Genomic DNA, 7,076 nt, shown 5'->3' with positions numbered 1-7,076 from the left:
TGATGCCAGAAGAGATGGCAAAGCCATAGTAGAGATGAATGCTGGGTTGGCCGAAAGTCAGGTTGGCCAAGGACACAAGGAGTGGGGGAAGGGGATGTGTTTGGAGCTGACCTGGGGGCCTTGTTGCTGATGATGAACCATGGCCATGGTGATGGCCACATGAACATATGCTGTCAGCAACGTGAGCTCCCAGGGGGCAGGGATGGTGCCCACCTCACCTTTGTATCATCAGTACCTGGACCAGGAATTGGCCAAGTAGATGCTTAACAGACGTTTGTGTCAAGAAAGAATGAACATGTGTTTCTCTCCTCTGGTCCTGAGGCTGTTGGACTCTAAGGTCTAGTTTGGGAGAGGGAGGACTGTGGAGTGGAAGCACCAAGGAGGTGTCCACCTGGACCAGAATCACAGAACCTCACTCTGGGTTAAGCCTTCCCTGACATTACTCCCATCTGTCTGACCACCTGCTCACTTCCCCTTCTACTGGGGGAGTTCCCCTGCTTCTCCCCACATCTCCCTCTTCCTCCCTGATGCCCTGATCCTCCTGCTACCACCTCTACCTGGCTGGGTTTGGAGTCCCCAGGACTGCTGGTGTGTGGGTGTCACTGGTGCCCCTGTGTGAGGAGAAGCAAGAGTAGCTTGCTACAGAGTGAGGTTCAAGGCTAAGGACAGAGGCAAACACGACCAGCTCACACCCAATCAGTGCTTCCCTGTGCCAGGAACTCTGCCAAGAGGAAAACATGCACCCATCCCCACTTCAAAACAGGAAAACCAAGACTCAGACTGGCGAAGTGACCAGCCCACAGCCAAACAGCAGGTACACAGTGGAGTCAGGATTCCAAACCAGGACCGTCTGACTCAAGGTCCACTCTTTTGTGCTCTCCTGAGTCAAGGTCAGAGACTGAGCTAGTGCAGCACATGGCTCACATTATAGATTTTTATCCACCCCCGTCCCACCTGATTAGCAAGGAGGCTTCATTACTTCCATTCTGCAAGGGAAAAGCCTGAAGCTCTGAGTCCAGGGCTGAGCCTCACCCAGGACATCTAGGTGCTCAGGCGAAGATCCGAACCAGGTCTGCCCAAGAACACAGCCTGAGTTCTTGACCAATGTTGCCTCCCTCCTTGCAAAAGGTGTTCTTTCCAGCCACCTCCTCCCTCAAGCATGGCGGTCCTGAAGTGCCCATGCTCAAGTTGGCTTTGATTTGGGGGATATTCACCAGTGCTCCAGACCACGGAGTTGTCACTACCCAGGGGAGACCAGCCTGATGCCTCCTGACGTCCCAGAAGGTGGCACCGTCTCTGACCTTATACTCAGGAAGTTCTCCTAACCCGCTCTGGGTACCTCCGGAGCCGTGTCAGAGCCAGTCAGGATCAGGTAGAATGTGGCTTGCCCAGGCAGGCTGACCATGTTGGGGACAGGTGGGGCTTGGGCTGGCTGCAAGGGCATCTGCTCTTGACACATCCCAAACCAGCTCTGTGGCCGCGGGCCGAGCCTGTGTTCAATGGAGACAGGAATCTCTGCCTGGTCCCATCCTGGGCTGTATTGTGGGAACGTGGGAAGTGCCCAAAAAACAGGAGCACCACTCGAGATGTGCTTGCTGAGGAGGATGGTTGTTCTGGGCCCAGACAGAGCTTCTCAGTGGGGCCGGTGGGGGCATCAGTGTTTCTTTTTCCTCTCTGGGGCCTCCTCTGACCTCCTCCCCTGAATGCTCCATTACCTTTGCATTGCCATGACTCCCTTGAACTCAACTCTTGACTTGGGGGTATGAAGTCAGTGTTTCCTGAAGCTGGCTCCCCACCAACCTGCTAAAATGGTGCTGCTAGACTTCCCCAGAGGCAAAATCCTTAGGATTCGGAGTAGTTTTTAAATGTATACTTTACTTTCTCAATTTTTGGGTAAAAAAGTATTAATTTTGTGATCAAAAATAGAAAGGGTAGGGCCGGGTGTGGTGGCTCATGCCTGTAATCCCAGCACTTTGGGTGGCTGAGGTGGGTGGATCACCTGAGGTCAGGAGTTTGAGACCAGCCTCGCCAACATGGTGAAACTGTGTCTCTAATAAAAATACAAAAATTAGCTGGGGGTGCTGGTGTGTGCCTGTAATCCCAGCTACTTGGGAGGCTGAGGCAGGAGAATCGCTTGAACTGGGGAGGAGGAGGTTGCATTGAGCCGATCGTGCCATTGCACTCCAGCCTGGACGACAAGAACGAAACTCCACCTGAAAAAAACAAAAAAAGGAACATGATTTTTTTTAAAAGGGTCCATGACTCAACCTGCCACCATTAAAGAGATTTCAGGCATTGGAGTGGCGATGGGAGAGATCTGGAGAAATGGGGACACTTCCTGGTGCTATAAGATCACATTATGTCTGCCAGGCCTGTTCCAAGGCACTGGGAGCCAGTTGGTGTTAGAAGAAGCTGTGAGAACTTCACCAAACTCACCCCAACAGCCCCTGTTCCCTGTGAGTGGACCTTGACACTGTGGAGGTGGTCAGGGTGGCAAGGGAGGCTCAGCTGCGGCCCAGCTGAACCTGAGCCATGCACACCATAACCTGTACGTGTTTACGGTCATCAGTGATGGTGTCATGATGGCTTGAACTAGCCACCCATTTCTTGGGGGTCTTTTTCCCTCTAGAGCTCCCTAGGTCCCAGGTCCCTGTCCCCCAGAGGCCAGCAGGGATGTGGGTGCTGAGATCCCACACCCATCCAACAAGGTGTTCCATACCTCAGCTCCCTCCTCTACACAAAGTACAGAGTGCATTTCTGTGAATGCGCAAGGGAAGTCCAGACCTGCCTGTGCCTTCAGGAACCATTGCACTCTAGACCTGCCTCCTGTCCTCTTTGGGACCAAGGAGAGCTGACCTCTGATCTTGTCTGGTGCCACTTTTCCCGGCTGCCCACACCCTAGCCACGTCAGCCACCTTGCTCTTCCATGAACATGCCAAGCTCTTCTGCCCTCAGGGCCTTTGCATCTGCTGTTCCCTCTGTCCGGATGCCTTCCCTCTGGGTCCACAAATGTCATTCAGGCCTCAGCTCAAATACTGTCTCCATGGGGACTCTTCCCTGACCGGTACATCCCAAAGGTCTCCCCCTACACGACACACTGCCTCCTAATCATTGCCTTCTGTTTGATCATCTCCCTGCAATCATCCTCGCAGCTTATCCTGCTGGTTAACTGGCTCATTGCCCATCTGTGCCATTAGCATATCTGCTTCATGTGAGAAGGGACTTTGCAGGTTTTGCTGCCTGGTCCCCAGTATCCCTTGTAGATACCAGTGGGAAGAACTGGGTTGCTCAGCTGCATCAGGCTCCCTGGGGAACTCAGGATGGCCTGGGCCTGGGTTCTGGGGACCCAGAAGGTGCGTGGTGTCCCCTTATACAGACAGTTATTTCCATGACCTTGGGCAAGTTCCTAGACTTCTCTGTGCCAGAGTCTCATTTGTCAGATGAGGAAGATGCCTAATCGACAACCTGCCTTCTTGCCCTATGGGAAGGGACTTAAACCTGGATGAGCCGCTGCTGTGAGCCAGGCACATCCTAGAGGCATCACCTGTGTTGGCCCAATGCTCACAGCAACTGTGTGAGCCGGGAATTCGCCCATTTCCCTGCCTGGGGACAAATGCTAGACTGAAGTACCCTCTACCGGGAAGCCTGCTGGGACCCCCCAGCCTGAGCTGATCAGGGCTCCTGCAGCCCCCACACGATCCCATGGGCCTCTATTTCCCAAACCTGCCATCTCCCATCAACCTCATATTGCCAGCAAGTGAAGGGAGCAGAGAGCAGCTCAGAGGCAGAGAAGCCTCTCTGAAGCCAGTGTACTTCCAGAGGTCACCAGGAGGTAATTCAGTTTGGTAAATGTTATACGGCCCTGTGCTGGGCGCTGTGCTGGATGCCGGGACACAGATGGATTGGACACAGGCCCTGTCCTTAGGAAGCTCCAGGGGACAGTGACAAGTGCTGAGGGCAGATGCTTTTGAGGTGGAGAGCTCTTAAGGCCATGCTCAGAACAGCTTGGGGTCCAGGAAGGCCTCCTGGGGCAGCGCCAGTGCCTGAGGGGGCCTTTGGGGGCCTCTGGAAGCACCCAGTCCTCTCTTCCCTTTCTCTGGGAGTTGACAGCGCCTGTAATGATACAAATGATACACCTGTGCGTCCCCGAAATAGCAGCGGCGTGTGCAGGGACGCCACATCACACTGCGAAGTTGCTGCCACCTCGGCTGCGTTTGCAAAAATACCTTCTGCCACACAAAGGTGAAAATGGCAGAGGCGAGAACCAGGCTTCCGAAAAGGAAAAATATTTAAACACCTTCCACAGGGATCTGTAAACTCTCGGCACAGGCACAACTAATGCTCCATGTGACTGGGCTAAAGTTAGCTCCCGCAGGGAGGGAGCTGGCTGTGTAGTAGCGTCTCCACCGTCAGCGTGTGGCGGCTGGCACCGCTCCCTGGCTGGCGGGCAGTTAGGTGGAGAGAGGAGGGCAGCATGCCCTCTACACTCGGAAGAGAATCAACATTGGCTGAGTGCACACTGGTCACCCAGGCCTCTGCCAGAGCTGTGCGGCCTCGTATCATGACTTCACCCCGGAGGGGACCGGCTCTTTCTCCTTGTTTCACCTGCAAGGAAAGAGGCACAGAAAGGGTCCCTCACTTGCCCAAGGTCACACAGGGCACAAGCGACCACATCGAGTTTGGAACTGGGCCTGACTGGGAAGCCACGCTCATCCCGCAGACCAAGGGGGCTTCAGAGATCGTCTGGGGAAAGCCAGGGATTCCGGTGATGGAGAAGCTGGGGATGCTGAGTGTGTGCTTCAGGGACAGGCTCGTGCAATGGAGGGAGAGTCCTCAGACCCATGGTCCAGGCTTCGCTTTGGCTCTTCACCTGTGCTGACACTTTACAGGTGTTCCGGCTCAACCTCAGCAGCCCTGCAGGTGAATCCCATCTCATCTCCACGTGCAAGACAAGGAGACCTGACTGGGTGGCTTTCCTGGTCTTACAGATAGTGAGTTCTCAACAAGCTGTGATCTTTGTTTTTAAGAGCACATTTTTATTTTTATCTTTATTTTTAAGAAGACAGGAGAGCTAGGTCCAACAAACGTCCCCTTACTACGCATGTCTGATTATTCTGGGCATTGGGTGGGGGTAGGTGACCGACGGAAAGGTGACCAATGTCATTTCCTGGCCACCAGTCACTATGCTGTCTCCACATCCATTTTATTAATCAGAGCAACAAATGCCTGGCAGCCTCTGCTTTGTGCCCAGGGCACCCAGAGAGGGAGCTGGGGACAGAGATGTGTTCCCCGCTGCCCTAGAGGCCCAGCTCCTCAGCCCAGCCCTGGATCGCAGTGAGAGCCTGTGGGCAGAGCCACACACTGTCCTCCCACACCCCCCCACCCCTCTTGCTTTGGAACAGCAGGGTATCCCTGGAGTATCAACCCTGCCTCACCTCGGTTAATAAGATCCTCACGGCGGACGTAGGTTTCATACCTGCTGCAGCCCCTCTTGGGATGTGTTGGCCAGAGGAGCCTCTGCAGATGGTCCGATTGATCCTGGCAGCCACTTGTGCTCCGTGGGGAATGCAATGCAGCTATTTATGGATCAGGCGTGGAGATGGGCAATGGTTCAGGCCGCATTAAGAAGCCTGATATTCACTAATCAGATTTCCTCTAATAAAGCAAGGGCAAGTGCATGTGTGCAGCTTGGTGGCAGGGGGGCGTCCTTGGCTTAAGCAGAGAGGGCCTTGAAGAAGGGGGCTTGGCCTGGCTTTTCCCTCCTTTGCTATGTGATCTTGAGTCTAAGAATGATCTGCTCATCATCTATTAAAATGAAATTCCTGCTCTTAAATGCCCCCTAGCTCTGGGGCAGATCCGCCCCACTCTGGGCCCGATTCCACCTCCCATCCTGTTCCTGCGCAGTGTGGGCGTCAGCCATGCCAGCGCCTTTGCCCACGTGGCCACAAGGACACCCTATGGCACACCAAGAAGCTTCGAGCTTGAAAATGCCTAGGAAGACCACGAGGGCTTGGCATCTAAGGGAGAGACCCCATCCAGTTTGGGCTCATGTCCCCAAGTCACCCACCCACTTCCTGGGCAGCTGGAGGTCTAATAACTCAAAGGTCACCTGAGCTCAGCCAGCCTGGCCTCGGTTCCCCTCTTCCACCGCTGGCTCTGCCCCTTGTCTCTCAGAAATTCTGAGCCAGGTTCCTGCCTCCCTTCCTCCTGGCACTCACCTCATCACTAACTGAGTCCTGGGGACTCCTCTTGCCATTTTTGGATTTATCAGGGAGCCAATGAAACAAGTTCTGAGCATCTACTGTGTACCAGGGCCTGGGTCACCTCTCCGTCTTCCATCTCAATCTTCTGGCTGCCACAGTGGCCCAAGCCCCTGTGGCCTGTGCCTGTTGAAGAAGGACACCACTTTCCCCAACTCCTGGCCCTGCAGAGGCAGTGCCTTTCAAAGGACTCCTCCCACAGCGACTGTCATAAGCCCAGATAGCCTTGGCTTTGTCACTGGCCAGTGGGAAGGATAGTGACAGTCTCACAGAGTTATCCTGAGGACTCAAGCTAGAGCAGGGAACGCGCCAGCTCAGACTCCACATCCAGCAGGTGATTGAGACATGTGCACTCACTTGGATCAGCACACAGGGGCCTCCTTTCTCCATGCCACATACACCATCACTGCCACTCCCTCCTGGCTCCTCTCTTCTCTCACACTGGGTTTAAAATCGTCTTTGCCTTCTCAGCTGGGGCCTTGAAAGGAAACAGGTCAGTGCGGAGTCCAGGAATGGCCTTCTGTGTACCTCTGTGTTCAAGATTCTCAGGCTGTAATAGACCCCAGTCGGAGACAGTGCTGGGATCGATTAGCAATGTCTGCTCTGGACAGAGGTGGAGGGAAGGGCAGGCTGTATGCCAGGATCAGTGAGCCCACCCATGGCCCCACTCCTCTCTATAGCCTCATTCCCCTCTCTTTCCACCATTTGAGCCTCTTTCTCTGCTTTATTATTTCTCTTCCACCTCTGTCTGTCTTTTTCCTTTTCCTCCCTCCTCACTACATTGGACACCCACAGACATTAGAGCCAAGGCCTAAA

Source organism: Symphalangus syndactylus, chromosome 7 (genome assembly GCF_028878055.3).
Source record: "Symphalangus syndactylus isolate Jambi chromosome 7, NHGRI_mSymSyn1-v2.1_pri, whole genome shotgun sequence".
In the NCBI taxonomy this organism is placed as follows: domain Eukaryota; kingdom Metazoa; phylum Chordata; class Mammalia; order Primates; family Hylobatidae; genus Symphalangus; species Symphalangus syndactylus.
This window is presented reverse-complemented; position numbering follows the sequence as displayed.